Source organism: Oncorhynchus gorbuscha, linkage group LG05 (assembly GCF_021184085.1).
Source record: "Oncorhynchus gorbuscha isolate QuinsamMale2020 ecotype Even-year linkage group LG05, OgorEven_v1.0, whole genome shotgun sequence".
In the NCBI taxonomy this organism is placed as follows: Eukaryota; Metazoa; Chordata; class Actinopteri; order Salmoniformes; family Salmonidae; genus Oncorhynchus; species Oncorhynchus gorbuscha.
In genome coordinates, this window is record NC_060177.1 from 2,278,571 (window position 1) to 2,297,182 (window position 18,612).

At 46.4% G+C, this 18,612-nt stretch overlaps 1 protein-coding gene and 1 pseudogene across 1 annotated transcript in view; one reads left to right on the plus strand and one right to left on the minus strand.

Annotated features, from left to right (window-relative positions):
• LOC124035365 (centrosomal protein of 89 kDa-like) overlaps positions 1-18,612 on the minus strand; it is a 223,430-nt gene that overhangs the window by 15,783 nt on the left and 189,035 nt on the right.
• Positions 8,913-10,175, plus strand: LOC124034976 (annotated as a pseudogene).

Sequence of the window (18,612 nt, forward strand, 5' to 3'; positions counted from 1 at the left end):
CCCTTATCCCTCCTTCATCTCTCTCCCTCTAACCCCTCTTCTCTCTCCATCTCTCCCATCCCCTTATCCCTCCTTCATCTCTCTCCCTCTAACCCCTCTTCTCTCTCTCCATCTCTCCCATCCCCTTATCCCTCCTTCATCTCTCTCCCTCTAACCCCTCTTCTCTCTCTCCATCTCTCCCATCCCCTTATCCCTCCTTCATCTCTCTCCCTCTAACCCATCTTCTCTATCTCCATCTCTCTCCTGGTGTGTATAGAAGGCACAGTTGGATTTGACTGGATTTAATAATGCACAGACTAGAGTCCAAAAATAAACTCACGACAGAAATAGCAATCTACCCATAAATAAAACACCTGTCCATGGCTACAGTCCACTCTCCACCAATGGGCTTCACCATAGGGTAACCCGTCTCTGAGTAGTCAGCCACACTGAGCAGTCAGTCAGCCAGGGTAACCAGTCTCTGAGTAGTCAGCCACACTGAGCAGTCAGTCAGCCAGGGTAACCCATCTCTGAGTAGTCAGCCACATTGAGCAGTCAGTCAGCCAGGGTAACCAGTCTCTGAGTAGTCAGCCACACTGAGCAGTCAGTCAGCCAGGGTAACCAGTCTCTGAGTAGTCAGCCACACTGAGCAGTCAGTCAGCCAGGGTAACCCGTCTCTGAACAGTCAGCCACACTGAGCAGTCAGTCAGCCAGGCTAACCCGTCTCTGAGCAGTCAGCCAGGCTAACCCGTCTCTGAGCAGTCAGCCACACTAACCCTTCTCTGAACAGTCAGTCAGCCAGGCTAACCCGTCTATGAACAATCAGCCACACTGAGCAGTCAGTCAGCCAGGCTAACCTGTCTCTGAGCAGTCAGCCAGGCTAATCCGTCTCTGAACAGTCAGCCACGCTAACCCGTCTCTGAACAGTCAGCCAGGCTAACCCGTCTCTGAGCAGTCAGCCACACTAACCCGTCTCTGAGCAGTCAGCCACACTAACCCGTCTCTAAACAGTCAGCCAGGCTAACCCGTCTCTGAGCAGTCAGCCACACTAACCCGTCTCTAAACAGTCAGCCACACTGAGTAGTCAGTCAGCCAGGCTAACCCGTCTCTGAACAGTCAGCCAGGCTAAAGTAATTACGTTATCTCTCTGAGTAGAAACAGACACAGTGAATAACCTCTATGTGGAGAAGTCATTACGTTATCTCTCTGAGTAGAAACAGATAGTGAATAACCTCTACGTGGAGAAGTCATTACGTTATCTCTCTGAATAGAAACAGACACAGTGAATAACCTCTATGTGGAGAAGTCACTACGTTATCTCTCTGAGTAGAAACAGACACAGTGAATAACCTCTACGTGGAGAAGTCACTACGTTATCTCTCTGAGTAGAAACAGACACAGTGAATAACCTCTACGTGGAGAAGTCACTACGTTATCTCTCTGAGTAGAAACAGACAGTGAATAACCTCTACGTTATCTCTCTGAGTAGAAACAGACAGTGAATAACCTCTACGTGGAGAAGTCATTACGTTATCTCTCTGAGTAGAAACAGACACAGTGAATAACCTCTACGTTATCTCTCTGAGTAGAAACAGACAGTGAATAACCTCTACGTGGAGAAGTCATTACGTTATCTCTCTGAGTAGAAACAGACACAGTGAATAACCTCTACGTGGAGAAGTCACTACGTTATCTCTCTGAGTAGAAACAGACAGTGAATAACCTCTACGTGGAGAAGTCACTATGTTATCTCTCTGAGTAGAAACAGACACAGCCTGCCTTCTGATCGACCACATTATGAAGAACACACTGAACAGCTCAGACATGAGGAGACAGGGACCTTTAGTAGAGATAGAGGCTGCAGAACAGAGACAGAGACATGAGGAGACAGGGACCTTTAGTAGAGATAGAGGCTGCAGAACAGAGACAGAGACATGAGGAGACAGGGACCTTTAGTAGAGATAGAGGCTGCAGAACAGAGACAGAGACATGAGGAGACAGGGACCTTTAGTAGAGATAGAGGCTGCAGAACAGAGACAGAGACATGAGGAGACAGGGACCTTTAGTAGAGATAGAGGCTGCAGAACAGAGACAGAGACATGAGGAGACAGGGACCTTTAGTAGAGATAGAGGCTGCAGAACAGAGACAGAGACATGAGGAGACAGGGACCTTTAGTAGAGATAGAGGCTGCAGAACAGAGACAGGGACCTTTAGTAGAGATAGAGGCTGCAGAACAGAGACAGAGACATGAGGAGACAGGGACCTTTAGTAGAGATAGAGGCTGCAGAACAGAGACAGAGACATGAGGAGACAGGGACCTTTAGTAGAGATAGAGGCTGCAGAACAGAGACAGAGAAATGAGGAGACAGGGACCTTTAGTAGAGATAGAGGCTGCAGAACAGAGACAGAGACATGAGGAGACAGGGACCTTTAGTAGAGATAGAGGCTGCAGAACAGAGACAGAGACATGAGGAGACAGGGACCTTTAGTAGAGATAGAGGCTGCAGAACAGAGACAGAGACATGAGGAGACAGGGACCTTTAGTAGAGATAGAGGCTGCAGAACAGAGACAGAGACCTTTAGTAGAGATAGAGGCTGCAGAACAGAGACAGGGACCTTTAGTAGAGATAGAGGCTGCAGAACAGAGACGGAGACATGAAGAGACAGGGACCTTTAGTAGAGATAGAGGCTGCAGAACAGAGACAGAGACATGAGGAGACAGGGACCTTTAGTAGAGATAGAGGCTGCAGAACAGAGACAGAGACATGAGGAGACAGGGACCTTTAGTAGAGATAGAGGCTGCAGAACAGAGACAGAGACATGAGGAGACAGGGACCTTTAGTAGAGATAGAGGCTGCAGAACAGAGACAGAGACATGAGGAGACAGGGACCTTTAGTAGAGATAGAGGCTGCAGAACAGAGACAGAGACATGAGGAGACAGGGACCTTTAGTAGAGATAGAGGCTGCAGAACAGAGACAGAGACATGAGGAGACAGGGACCTTTAGTAGAGATAGAGGCTGCAGAACAGAGACAGAGACATGAGGAGACAGGGACCTTTAGTAGAGATAGAGGCTGCAGAACAGAGACAGAGACATGAGGAGACAGGGACCTTTAGTAGAGATAGAGGCTGCAGAACAGAGTTAGTCTTGTTCTAGTCCTGATAGAGGTCAACAACAGTCTGGTGTGTTGTTCTAGTCCTGATAGAGGTCAACAACAGTCTGGTGTGTTGTTCTAGTCCTGATAGAGGTCAACAACAGTCTGGTGTGTTGTTCTAGTCCTGATAGAGGTCAACAACAGTCTGGTGTGTTGTTCTAGTCCTGATAGAGGTCAACAACAGTCTGGTGTGTTGTTCTAGTCCTGATAGAGGTCAACAACAGTCTGGTGTGTTGTTCTAGTCCTGATAGAGGTCAACAACAGTCTGGTGTGTTGTTCTAGTCCTGATAGAGGTCAACAACAGTCTGGTGTGTTGTTCTAGTCCTGATAGAGGTCAACAACAGTCTGGTGTGTTGTTCTAGTCCTGATAGAGGTCAACAACAGTCTGATGTGTTGTTCTAGTCCTGATAGAGGTAGGGTCAACAACAGTCTGGTGTGTTGTTCTAGTCCTGATAGAGGTAGGGTCAACAACAGTCTGGTGTGTTGTTCTAGTCCTGATAGAGGTCAACAACAGTCTGGTGTGTTGTTCTAGTCCTGATAGAGGTCAACAACAGTCTGGTGTGTTGTTCTAGTCCTGATAGAGGTCAACAACAGTCTGGTGTGTTGTTCTAGTCCTGATAGAGGTCAACAACAGTCTGGTGTGTTGTTCTAGTCCTGATAGAGGTCAACAACAGTCTGGTGTGTTGTTCTAGTCCTGATAGAGGTCAACAACAGTCTGGTGTGTTGTTCTAGTCCTGATAGAGGTAGGGTCAACAACAGTCTGGTGTGTTGTTCTAGTCCTGATAGAGGTCAACAACAGTCTGGTGTGTTGTTCTAGTCCAGATAGAGGTAGGGTCAACAACAGTCTGGTGTGTTGTTCTAGTCCTGATAGAGGTCAACAATAGTCTGGTGTGTTGTTCTAGTCCTGATAGAGGTCAACAACAGTCTGGTGTGTTGTTCTAGTCCTGATAGAGGTCAACAACAGTCTGGTGTGTTGTTCTAGTCCTGATAGAGGTCAACAACAGTCTGGTGTGTTGTTCTAGTCCTGATAGAGGTAGGGTCAACAACAGTCTGGTGTGTTGTTCTAGTCCTGATAGAGGTCAACAACAGTCTGATGTGTTGTTCTAGTCCTGATAGAGGTCAACAACAGTCTGGTGTGTTGTTCTAGTCCTGATAGAGGTAGGGTCAACAACAGTCTGGTGTGTTGTTCTAGTCCTGATAGAGGTAGGGTCAACAACAGTCTGGTGTGTTGTTCTAGTCCTGATAGAGGTCAACAACAGTCTGGTGTGTTGTTCTAGTCCTGATAGAGGTCAACAACAGTCTGGTGTGTTGTTCTAGTCCTGATAGAGGTCAACAACAGTCTGGTGTGTTGTTCTAGTCCTGATAGAGGTCAACAACAGTCTGGTGTGTTGTTCTAGTCCTGATAGAGGTCAACAACAGTCTGGTGTGTTGTTCTAGTCCTGATAGAGGTCAACAACAGTCTGGTGTGTTGTTCTAGTCCTGATAGAGGTCAACAACAGTCTGGTGTGTTGTTCTAGTCCTGATAGAGGTAGGGTCAACAACAGTCTGGTGTGTTGTTCTAGTCCTGATAGAGGTCAACAACAGTCTGGTGTGTTGTTCTAGTCCTGATAGAGGTCAACAACAGTCTGGTGTGTTGTTCTAGTCCTGATAGAGGTAGGGTCAACAACAGTCTGGTGTGTTGTTCTAGTCCTGATAGAGGTCAACAACAGTCTGGTGTGTTGTTCTAGTCCTGATAGAGGTCAACAACAGTCTGGTGTGTTGTTCTAGTCCTGATAGAGGTCAACAACAGTCTGGTGTGTTGTTCTAGTCCTGATAGAGGTCAACAACAGTCTGATGTGTTGTTCTAGTCCTGATAGAGGTCAACAACAGTCTGGTGTGTTGTACTAGTCCTGATAGAGGTCAACAACAGTCTGGTGTGTTGTACTAGTCCTGATAGAGGTCAACAACAGTCTGGTGTGTTGTTCTAGTCCTGGTAGAGGTAGGGTCAACAACAGTCTGGTGTGTTGTTCTAGTCCTGATAGAGGTCAACAACAGTCTGATGTGTTGTTCTAGTCCTGATAGAGGTAGGGTCAACAACAGTCTGGTGTGTTGTTCTAGTCCTGATAGAGGTCAACAACAGTCTGGTGTGTTGTTCTAGTCCTGATAGAGGTAGGGTCAACAACAGTCTGATGTGTTGTTCTAGTCCTGATAGAGGTCAACAACAGTCTGGTGTGTTGTTCTAGTCCTGATAGAGGTCAACAACAGTCTGGTGTGTTGTTCTAGTCCTGATAGAGGTCAACAAAAGTCTGGTGTGTTGTTCTAGTCCTGATAGAGGTAGGGTCAACAACAGTCTGGTGTGTTGTTCTAGTCCTGATAGAGGTCAACAAAAGTCTGGTGTGTTGTTCTAGTCCTGATAGAGGTCAACAAAAGTCTGGTGTGTTGTTCTAGTCCTGATAGAGGTCAACAACAGTCTGGTGTGTTGTTCTAGTCCTGATAGAGGTCAACAAAAGTCTGGTGTGTTGTTCTAGTCCTGATAGAGGTCAACAACAGTCTGGTGTGTTGTTCTAGTCCTGATAGAGGTCAACAACAGTCTGGTGTGTTGTTCTAGTCCTGATAGAGGTAGGGTCAACAACAGTCTGGTGTGTTGTTCTAGTCCTGATAGAGGTCAACAACAGTCTGGTGTGTTGTTCTAGTCCTGATAGAGGTCAACAACAGTCTGGTGTGTTGTTCTAGTCCTGATAGAGGTCAACAACAGTCTGATGTGTTGTTCTAGTCCTGATAGAGGTCAACAACAGTCTGGTGTGTTGTTCTAGTCCTGATAGAGGTCAACAACAGTCTGGTGTGTTGTCCTAGTCCTGATAGAGGTCAACAACAGTCTGGTGTGTTGTTCTAGTCCTAGATAGACAGTCTGGTGTGTTGGTCAACAACAGTCTGGTGTGTTGTTCTAGTCCTGATAGAGGTCAACAACAGTCTGGTGTGTTGTTCTAGTCCTGATAGAGGTCAACAACAGTCTGGTGTGTTGTTCTAGTCCTGATAGAGGTAGGGTCAACAACAGTCTGGTGTGTTGTTCTAGTCCTGATAGAGGTCAACAACAGTCTGGTGTGTTGTTCTAGTCCTGATAGAGGTCAACAACAGTCTGGTGTGTTGTTCTAGTCCTGATAGAGGTCAACAACAGTCTGGTGTGTTGTTCTAGTCCTGATAGAGGTCAACAACAGTCTGGTGTGTTGTTCTAGTCCTGAGGTAGTCTGAGGTCCTGATAGAGGTCAACAACAGTCTGGTGTGTTGTTCTAGTCCTGATAGAGGTCAACAACAGTCTGGTGTGTTGTTCTAGTCCTGATAGAGAGTCTGGTGTGGGTCAGGTCAACAACAGTCTGGTGTGTTGTTCTAGTCCTGATAGAGGTCAACAACAGTCTGGTGTGTTGTTCTAGTCCTGATAGAGGTCAACAACAGTCTGATGTGTTGTTCTAGTCCTGATAGAGGTAGGGTCAACAACAGTCTGGTGTGTTGTTCTAGTCCTGGTAGAGGTCAACAACAGTCTGGTGTGTTGTTCTAGTCCTGATAGAGGTCAACAACAGTCTGGTGTGTTGTTCTAGTCCTGATAGAGGTCAACAACAGTCTGGTGTGTTGTTCTAGTCCTGATAGAGGTCAACAACAGTCTGGTGTGTTGTTCTAGTCCTGATAACAACAGTCTGATGTGTTGTTCTGAGGTAGGGTCAACAACAGTCTGATGTGTTGTTCTAGTCCTGATAGAGGTAGGGTCAACAACAGTCTGGTGTGTTGTTCTAGTCCTGATAGAGGTCAACAACAGTCTGGTGTGTTGTTCTAGTCCTGATAGAGGTCAACAACAGTCTGGTGTGTTGTTCTAGTCCTGATAGAGGTCAACAACAGTCTGATGTGTTGTTCTAGTCCTGATAGAGGTCAACAACAGTCTGGTGTGTTGTTCTAGTCCTGATAGAGGTCAACAACAGTCTGATGTGTTGTTCTAGTCCTGATAGAGGTCAACAACAGTCTGGTGTGTTGTTCTAGTCCTGATAGAGGTCAACAACAGTCTGGTGTGTTGTTCTAGTCCTGATAGAGGTCAACAACAGTCTGGTGTCTTGTTCTAGACCTGATAGAGGTAGGGTCAACAACAGTCTGGTGTGTTGTTCTAGTCCTGATAGAGGTCAACAACAGTCTGGTGTGTTGTTCTAGTCCTGATAGAGGTCAACAACAGTCTGGTGTGTTGTTCTAGTCCTGATAGATGTGTTGTTCTAGTCCTGATAGAGGTAGGGTCAACAACAGTCTGGTGTGTTGTTCTAGTCCTGGTAGAGGTCAACAACAGTCTGGTGTGTTGTTCTAGTCCTGATAGAGGTCAACAACAGTCTGGTGTGTTGTTCTAGTCCTGATAGAGGTCAACAACAGTCTGGTGTGTTGTTCTAGTCCTGATAGAGGTCAACAACAGTCTGGTGTGTTGTTCTAGTCCTGATAGAGGTCAACAACAGTCTGGTGTGTTGTTCTAGTCCTGATAGAGGTCAACAACAGTCTGTGTGTTGTTCTAGTCCTGATAGAGGTCAACAACAGTCTGGTGTGTTGTTCTAGTCCTGATAGAGGTCAACAACAGTCTGGTGTGTTGTTCTAGTCCTGATAGAGGTCAACAACAGTCTGGTGTCTTGTTCTAGTCCTGATAGAGGTAGGGTCAACAACAGTCTGGTGTGTTGTTCTAGTCCTGATAGAGGTCAACAACAGTCTGGTGTGTTGTTCTAGTCCTGATAGAGGTCAACAACAGTCTGGTGTGTTGTTCTAGTCCTGATAGGTAGGGTCAACAACAGTCTGGTGTGTTGTTCTAGTCCTGATAGAGGTCAACAACAGTCTGGTGTGTTGTTCTAGTCCTGATAGAGGTCAACAACAGTCTGGTGTGTTGTTCTAGTCCTGATAGAGGTCAACAACAGTCTGGTGTGTTGTTCTAGTCCTGATAGAGGTCAACAACAGTCTGGTGTGTTGTTCTAGTCCTGATAGAGGTCAACAACAGTCTGGTGTGTTGTTCTAGTCCTGATAGAGGTAGGGTCAACAACAGTCTGGTGTGTTGTTCTAGTCCTGATAGAGGTCAACAACAGTCTGGTGTGTTGTTCTAGTCCTGATAGAGGTCAACAACAGTCTGGTGTGTTGTTCTAGTCCTGATAGAGGTCAACAACAGTCTGGTGTGTTGTTCTAGTCCTGATAGAGGTCAACAACAGTCTGGTGTGTTGTTCTAGTCCTGATAGAGGTCAACAACAGTCTGGTGTGTTGTTCTAGTCCTGATAGAGGTAGTCTGGTGTGGGTCAGAGGTCAACAGTCTGGTGTGTTGTTCTAGTCCTGATAGAGGTCAACAACAGTCTGGTGTGTTGTTCTAGTCCTGATAGAGGTCAACAACAGTCTGGTGTGTTGTTCTAGTCCTGATAGAGGTAGGGTCAACAGGTTTCATCAGACCACATCAGAAACATGACACTTGTTGTAAATCTTTTAGTACGCATTCACCATCACATGTACTTGCCATGATATTGAGAAATTCATTGTCATGAATAGTTTTTGAAATTGTGAAATTATTCTAAATGTCTCGAGGACCTTTGACCTTTTTAATGAAATTGAAAATGTACCATAAGGTGTAAAGAAATTACCTAACTTCTCTCTCTCTCTCTCCCTTCCATCCATCTCCCTCTTCCTCTCCTCCCACTCACTCACCCTCCCTCCCCCTCTCTCTCTCTCTCTCCCTCCATCCATCTCTCTCTCCCTCTCTTCCTCAGAGCATGCGTCCATGATGAGTGTTCCTCAACCTGACCCGGATGAGATGCCCCCCCTCCACCGTCACCCCTTTCACCACCCCCACCCTGAGCCCGACCCCACCAATCACAGACGAGCTGGAGTGTAAGATCTGTTATCAGCGTTACAATGTCCACAACCGCAGGCCCAAGATCCTGGACTGCCTCCACCGGGTGTGTGCCCGCTGCCTCAACAAGATCCTGGACACGGGGGGACGTCTTGGGCTGCATTTCCTGCCCCTTCTGCCGACACGAAACAGAGGTCAACGAATACGAGGTGTCGGGCCTCCCCGACGACTCCAACGTCATATCCTGCCTGGCTGTCAGGGATAAGTCCTGGAGCTCCGACCAAGAGGTGACCCTCACCCCCGAGAGCCTGTCCTCCACCTCCCCCTCGCACCACTCCTCCAACTGCCTGGTGATCACTATCATGGAGGTACAGAGGGACACGGGGCCCGGGGGCCTGGGCAGCTCAGACCACTACACAGAGCACAGCCTGGACTCTATCTCCGTGGGCTCCAACGGGCAGGAGGTTCAGGAAGCCCTGTCCAAGATGTGTTCGCACGTCCCCCGGATCCTGGTGTGGCTCCTGGGGCTGTTCTACTTCGGGTCCCTGCCTCTGGGCATCTACCTGCTGGTGATCCAGAGGGTGACGCTGGGTATAGTCTGTGTGAGCCTGGTACCGTCCAGTCTGACTGTGTGTCTGGTCTACGGGTTCTGCCAGTGTCTCTGCCAGGGCATGTGTGACTGCTCGTCTAGGGGCTGACTGACTGACTCAACAGGGTACTGACTGATGCTGGGTTGGAGGGAGGGATACTGGACTGTTGGAATCAACATGGTGTCCTTTACTGCCACAATCTAACGACCAGCCGGGTTGGAGGGAGGTAAAATATTGGACTGTTGGAATCAACATGGTGTCCTTTACTGCCCCAATCTAACGACCAGCCGGGTTGGAGGGAGGTAAAATACTGGACTGTTGGAATCAACATGGTGTCCTTTACTGCCCCAATCAGAACAAGGGGATTGACAATCTCTGTATTGAAAGCTGTTTGCTGAACTCTCCATACAGTCCGTGGACTGAGAACTGGGGCCAACGGGCCTTCCAGCCCTGTGTGAGAGACTGGAGACAAATGGAGGGCTGGGTAACAATGGATTGTCGTTGTCAAATTATAAAGCAGGTTTGGCAAACTGTCAATATCTTTCAGAACCTTCTAGCCAAACTGTCAATATCTCTCAGAACCTTCTAGCCAAACTGTCAATATCTCTCAGAACCTTCTAGCCAAACTGTCAATATCTCTCAGAACCTTGTAGCCAAACTGTCAATATGTCTCAGAACCTTCTAGCCAAACTGTCAATATCTCTCAGAACCTTGTAGCCAAACTGTCAATATCTCTCAGAACCTTCTAGCCAAACTGTCAATATCTCTCAGAACCTTCTAGCCAAACTGTCAATATCTTTCAGAACCTTCTAGCCAAACTGTCAATATCTCTCAGAACCTTCTAGCCAAACTGTTAATATCTTTCAGAACCTTCTAGCCAAACTGTCAATATCTCTCAGAACCTTCTAGCCAAACTGTCAATATCTCTCAGAACTTCTAGCCAAACTGTCAATATCTCTCAGAACCTTCCAGTTCTATAGGTTCATTTTATTTCCATGTGCACAACGGGGCCCTTTGGCAGTTAAGAGGAAAGACAAGGGAGTTGCAGTTTCTAATAGATCAGATAATAAGAGCTTTACCATTTAGCCCATCTAGTCCAGAGAGTCTGGAGACAAACAGGACCATACAGATGTCTCCATGGTCCCTCAACTGAGCCTCATTACCATTTAGCCCCATCTAGTCCAGAGAGTCTGGAGACTAACAGGACCATAAAGATGTCTCCATGGTCCCTCAACTGGGCCTCAGAACCAGCTGGCTGACTGCTGTCCTGAGGCTCTATGGGGTTGGTTTGGGTTAGTGAACTGAGCCTCAGAACCAGCTGGCTGACTGCTGTCCTGAGGCTCTATGGGGTTGGTTTGGGTTAGTGAACTGAGCCTCAGAACCAGGTGGCTGACTGCTGTCCTGAGGCTCTATGGGGTTGGTTTGGGTTAGTGAACTGAGCCTCAGAACCAGCTGGCTGAGTGTTGTCCTGAGGCTCTATGGGGTTGGTTTGGGTTAGTGAACTGAGCCTCAGAACCAGCTGGCTGACTGCTGTCCTGAGGCTCTATGGGGTTGGTTTGGGGTGAACTGGTTTGACTGCTGTCCTGAGGCTCTATGGGGTTGGTTTGGGTTAGTGAACTGAGCCTCAGAACCAGCTGGCTGAGTGTTGTCCTGAGGCTCTATGGGGTTGGTTTGGGTTAGTGAACTGAGCCTCAGAACCAGCTGGCTGACTGCTGTCCTGAGGCTCTATGGGGTTGGTTTGGGTTAGTGAACTGAGCCTCAGAACCAGCTGGCTGAGGGGACTCTTGTTTCCTGTCAGTTATTCTGTCTCTGATCAAACAGACCATGAGGATCCCAGCTCTAGAGGTTCATCTTGCCAGTACATAACTGACTGACTGTGAAAAGGACAACTACTTCACACAGGAGATACGATACATCATTGAAATAAACAGAAAATAATGACTGTCTCTTGTTGCCTCTTTCCTTCTTCAAAACAACACATTTAGCTGATCAATGATTGGAGTTATTTCCCCCCAGATTAAACCAATCAAATGCATCCTACTACAGCCAGAGGCCGGCCTCCTGATACAGAGTAGAGGCCAGGCTCCTGATACAGAGTAGAGAACCGGGCTCCTGATACAGAGTAGAGAACCGGGCTCCTGATACAGAGTAGAGGCCGGGCACCTGATACAGAGTAGAGGGCTCCTGATACAGAGTAGAGGCCAGAGGCCGGGCTCCTGATACAGAGTAGAGGCCGGGCTCCTGATACAGAGTAGAGGCCGGGCTCCTGAGTCATCAGGAATAACATCAACTAGGCTATAATGAGGGGCCAGAGGCCGGCCTCCTGATACAGAGTAGAGGCCGGGCTCCTGCACAGCCAGAGTCATCAGGAATAACATCAACTAGGCTATAATGAGGGGCCAGAGGCCGGCCGGACCCAGGTAAACACTAGACACTCCTGTTCATAACATGTCTATGAACAGAGACCCAGGTAAACACTAGACACTCCTGTTCATAACATGTCTATTAACAGAGACCCAGGTAAACACTAGACACTCCTGTTCATAACATGTCTATTAACAGACCCAGGTAAACACTAGACACTCCTGTTCATAACATGTCTATTAACAGAGACCCAGGTAAACACTAGACACTCCTGTTCATAACATGTCTATTAACAGACCCAGGTAAACACTAGACACTCCTGTTCATAACATGTCTATTAACAGAGACCCAGGTAAACACTAGACACTCCTGTTCATAACATGTCTATTAACAGAGACCCAGGTAAACACTAGACACTCCTGTTCATAACATGTCTATTAACAGAGACCCAGGTAAACACTAGACACTCCTGTTCATAACATGTCTGTTAGAAAATGGTGCAAAATGGCAAAAACAAACCATTTAATTCTGAAGCAAAACCCCCAAATCTATATTTGGAAAACAATCAAATATTCAACACCTTTTAAGGCATTTCAGGCAAATGTGTTGAATGAATTTTAATAGTGCTTTAATAATTTAGTCAATGTTCTCTCTCCCCTCAATTCTTTCATTCCCAACCTCTCTCCCTCTCCCTCTCCCTCCTCTCTCCCCCTCCCAGTTTTAGGCTGGGTTTCTGTACAGCACTTTGATATATCAGCTTATGTACGAAGGGCTATATAAATACATTTGATTTGATTTGACACCTCAAATTTGAAGTCTAAGATAAGAATAAGCATAAAATACATTTCCAAAAAGGTTCAAGGTTAAACACCCCTTAACAGTCCTGTAAACTACAACAGTAGTAGTTAATGACGAATTAAAATATCCCTGATTCCCATCGTTGCATTACTTCTGTGAAAAGCTGTTTCCAGAATCCATGTCTCTTTTGTAACCCACGCATGAGGTACTTTCATTTATATCCTGTCGCTTCTCCTCATCGTATCTCCTCATCACATCTCCTCATCACATCTCCTCATCGTATCTCCTCATCACATCTCCTCATCTCCTCATCACATCTCCTCATCGTATCTCCTCATCATATCTCCTCATCGTATCTCCTCATCACATCTCCTCATCACATCTCCTCATCGCATCTCCTCATCACATCTCCTCATCACATCTCCTCATCACATCTCCTCATCACATCTCCTCATCGCATCTCCTCATCACATCTCCTCATCACATCTCCTCATCATATCTCCTCATCATATCTCCTCATCACATCTCCTCATCACATCTCCTCATCACATCACATCTCCTCATCACATCTCCTCATCACATCTCCTCATCACATCTCCTCATCATATCTCCTCATCATATCTCCTCATCAGATCTCCTCATCATATCTCCTCATCACATCTCCTCATCACATCTCCTCATCGTATCTCCTCATCACATCTCCTCATCATATCTCCTCATCATATCTCCTCATCATATCTCCTCATCACATCTCCTCATCATATCTCCTCATCACATCTCCTCATCACATCTCCTCATCATATCTCCTCATCACATCTCCTCATCATATCTCCTCATCATATCTCCTGATCATATCTCCTCATCATATCTCCTCATCACATCTCCTCATCATATCTCCTCATCACATCTCCTCATCACATCTCCTCATCACATCACATCTCCTCATCACATCACATCTCCTCATCTCCTCATCACATCTCCTCATCATATCTCCTCATCATCTCCTCATCTCCTCATCACATCTCCTCATCACATCTCTCTCATCTCCTCATCATCTCCTCATCACATCTCCTCATCATATCTCCTCATCACATCTCCTCATCATATCTCCTCATCATATCTCCTCATCATATCTCCTCATCATATCTCCTCATCTCCTCATCATATCTCCTCATCACATCTCCTCATCACATCTCCTCATCACATCTCCTCATCTCCTCATCGTATCTCCTCATCACATCTCCTCATCATATCTCCTCATCGTATCTCCTCATCTCCTCATCACATCTCCTCATCACATCTCCTCATCACATCTCCTCATCGTATCTCCTCATCACATCTCCTCATCACATCTCCTCATCACATCTCTCCTCATCTCCTCATCTCCTCATCATCTCCTCATCTCCTCATCACATCTCCTCATCATCTCCTCATCACATCTCCTCATCACATCTCCTCATCATCTCCTCATCTCCTCATCACATCTCCTCATCATATCTCCTCATCATCTCCTCATCATCTCCTCATCTCCTCATCGTATCTCCTCATCATATCTCCTCATCACATCTCCTCATCACATCTCCCTCATCATCTCCTCATCTCCTCATCACATCTCCTCATCTCCTCATCACATCTCCTCATCATATCTCCTCATCACATCTCCTCATCACATCTCCTCATCATATCTCCTCATCACATCTCCTCATCATCCTCATCACATCTCCTCATCATATCTCCTCATCACATCTCCTCATCACATCTCCTCATCACATCTCCTCATCACATCTCCTCATCACATCTCCTCATCACATCTCCTCATCACATCTCCTCATCACATCTCCTCATCATATCTCCTCATCACATCTCCTCATCACATCTCCTCATCACATCTCCTCATCACATCTCCTCATCATATCTCCTCATCACATCTCCTCATCATATCTCCATATCTCCTCATCGCATCTCCTCATCATATCTCCTCATCACATCTCCTCATCACATCTCCTCATCACATCTCCTCATCACATCTCCTCATCTCATCTCCTCATCTCATCTCCTCATCATATCTCCTCATATATCTCCTCATCTCCTCATCCCTCATCATCTCCTCATCATATCTCCTCATATATCTCCTCATCATATCTCCTCATCATATCTCCTCATGGTATCTCCTCATCTCATCTCCTCATCATATCTCCTCTATCTCCTCATATCGACAGCACACAGCCTGTGTACCAAATGCCACCAGAGCCCTATGGCACCCTATTCCCTATATAGTACACTACTATAGAACAGAGCCCTATTCCCTATATAGTACACTACTATAGAACAGAGCCCTATTCCCTATATAGTGGTATTACTATAGACCAGAGCCCTATTCCCTATATAGTGGTATTACTATAGACCAGGGCCCTATTCCCTATATAGTGGTACTACTATAGACCAGAGCCCTATTCCCTATATAGTACACTACTATAGAACAGAGCCCTATTCCCTATATAGTACACTACTATAGAACAGAGCCCTATTCCCTATATAGGACACTACTATAGACCAGAGCCCTATTCCCTATATAGTGGTACTACTATAGAACAGAGCCCTATTCCCTATATAGTACACTACTATAGACCAGAGCCCTATTCCCTATATAGTACACTACTATAGAACAGAGCCCTATTCCCTATATAGTGGTACTACTATAGACCAGAGCCCTATTCCCTATATAGTGGTACTACTATAGACCAGAGGCCTATTCTCTATATAGTGGTACTACTATAGACCAGAGCCCTATTCCCTATATAGTGGTACTACTATAGACCAGAGCCCTATTCCCTATATAGTGGTACTACTATAGACCAGAGCCCTATTCCCTATATAGTGGTACTACTATAGACCAGGGCCCTATTCCCTATATAGTGGTACTACTATAGACCAGAGCCCTATTCCCTATATAGTGGTACTACTATAGACCAGAGCCCTATTCCCTATATAGTGGTACTACTATAGACCAGGGCCCTATTCCCTATATAGTGGTACTACTATAGACCAGAGCCCTATTCCCTATATAGTGGTACTACTTTAGACCAGGGCCCTATTCCCTATATAGTGCACTACTTTAGACCAGGGCCCTATTCCCTATATAGTGGTACTACTATAGACCAGATCACTATGGAACCCTATTCCCTATATAGTGCACTACTTTAGACCAGGGGGCCCTATTCCCTATATAGTGCACTACTTTAGACCAGGGCCCTATGGCCCTATTCCCTATATAGTGCACTACTTTAGACCAGGGCCCTATTCCCTATATAGTGCACTACTTTAGACCAGAGCCATATGGAACCCTATTCCCTATATAGTGCACTACTTTAGACCAGATCACTATGGGGTAGTGCTATTCCCTATAGGAGACACACTACTTTAGGTGACCAGGGCCCTATGGAACCCAAAACCCTAGAATAGAACATACGGCTTCAGACCAGGGCCCTATGGCACCCTATTCCCTATATTGTGCACTACTTTAGACACCAGGGCCCTATTGGTTAGTTCTTTATACCAGTGGCCCACTATTAGACCAGAGCCATATGGAACCCTATTGGTTGTCTACTTCAGACCAGGGCCCTATGGGGTGTGCATCACTAACAGCCAGAGACACATTCTGCTTGGTGTTCAATCTGGAACCCAAAACCACCAGAACAGAACATACGGCTGTCATGATGCAACTGCTGTGGAGCAATTACCCTCCCTGATTGGTTGTCTCTCAGACACCAGTGAACCTGATTGGTTGTCTCTCAGACACCAGTGAACCTGATTGGTTGTCTCTCAGACACCAGTGAACCTGATTGGTTGTCTCTCAGACACCAGTGAACCTGATTGGTTGTCTCTCAGACACCAGTGAACCTGATTGGTTGTCTCTCAGACACCAGTGAACCTGATTGGTTGTCTCTCAGACACCAGTGAACCTGATTGGTTGTCTCTCAGACACCAGTGAACCTGATTGGTTGTCTCTCAGACACCAGTGAACCTGATTGGTTGTCTCTCTGAACCTGATTGGTTGTCTCTCAGACACCAGTGAACCTGATTGGTTGTCTCTCAGACACCAGTGAACCTGATTGGTTGTCTCTCAGACACCAGTGAACCTGATTGGTTGTCTCTCAGAGAGGAACCTGACCAGTGAACCTGATTGGTTGTCTCTCAGACACCAGTGAACCTGATTGGTTGTCAGAGAGGAAGACAGTAGTTCTGATTGGTCTGTCTCTCAGACACCAGTGAACCTGATTGGTTGTCAGAGAGGAAGACAGTCTAGTTCTGTCTCTCTCAGACACCAGTGAACCTGATTGGTTCTCAGAGAGGAAGACAGTCTAGTTCTGTCTCTCTGTCTCTCTGAGACACCAGTGAACCTGATTGGTTGTCAGAGAGGAAGACAGTCTAGTTCTGTCTCTCTGTCTCTCTGAGACACCAGTGAACCTGATTGGTTGTCAGAGAGGAAGACAGTCTAGTTCTGTCTCTCTGTCTCTCTCAGACACCAGTGAACCTGATTGGTTCTCAGAGAGGAAGACAGTCTAGTTCTGTCTCTCTGTCTCTCTCAGACACCAGTGAACCTGATTGGTTCTCAGAGAGGAAGACAGTCTAGTTCTGTCTCTGTCTCTCTGAGACACCAGTGAACCTGATTGGTTGTCAGAGAGGAAGACAGTCTAGTTCTGTCTCTCTCAGACACCAGTGGACCTGATTGGTTCTCAGAGAGGAAGACAGTCTAGTTCTGTCTCTCTGTCTCTCTCAGACACCAGTGGACCTGATTGGTCGTCAGAGAGGAAGACAGTCTAGTTCTGTCTCTCTGTCTCTCTCAGACACCAGTGAACCTGATTGGTTGTCAGAGAGGAAGACAGTCTAGTTCTGTCTCTCTGTCTCGCTCAGTCACCAGTGAACCTGATTGGTTGTCAGAGAGGAAGACAGTCTAGTTCTGTCTCTCTGTCTCTCCCAGACACCAGTGAACCTGATTGGTTCTCAGAGAGGAAGACAGTCTAGTTCTGTCTCTCTGTCTCTCCCAGACACCAGTGAACCTGATTGGTTGTCAGAGAGGAAGTCAGTTTAGTTCTGTCTCTCTGTCTCTCTCAGACACCAGTGAACCTGATTGGTTGTCAGAGAGGAAGTCAGTCTAGTTCTGTCTCGCTGTCCCTCCCAGACACCAGTGAACCTGACATGTTTTAGTCAGGTTTATAAGGGATATTGTGAGGATGTTTTAGTCAGGGTTATAAGGGATATTGTGAGGATGTTTTAGTCAGAGTTATAAGGGATATTGTGAGGATGTTTTAGTCAGGGTTATAAGGGATATTGTGAGGATGTTTTAGTCAGAGTTATAAGGGATATTGTGAGGATGTTTTAGTCAGGGTTATAAGGGATATTGTGAGGATGTTTTAGTCAGGGTTATAAGGGATATTGTGAGGATGTTTTAGTCAGGTTTATAAGAGATCTTGTGAGGATGTTGTTTGCCTCTCACCCCTGATGAACCCCAGGAGACTCAGACAAGCAGCTCTCCCTCTGGCCTCTCATCTCCCCTCCCTCCCCTCCTCCCTCTCATCCCAGCTTGAAGTGCTGTTGCTATAGAGACCAAGTCATAGACTTGTCAGAACATGTGAACTAACAATTTGTGGGAGAGAGAGAGAGACAGAGATAGAGAGAGAGACAAAGAGAGACAGAGACAGACAGAGATAGAGAGAGAGAGACAGAGATAGAGAGAGAGACAAAGAGAGACAGAGAGACAGAGACAGAGAGAGAGACAAAGAGAGACAGAGACAGACAGAGATAGAGAGAGACAGAGAGACAGAGAGAGAGAGACAAAGAGAGACAGAGACAGACAGAGATAGAGAGAGAGACAAAGAGAGACAGAGACAGACAGAGATAGAG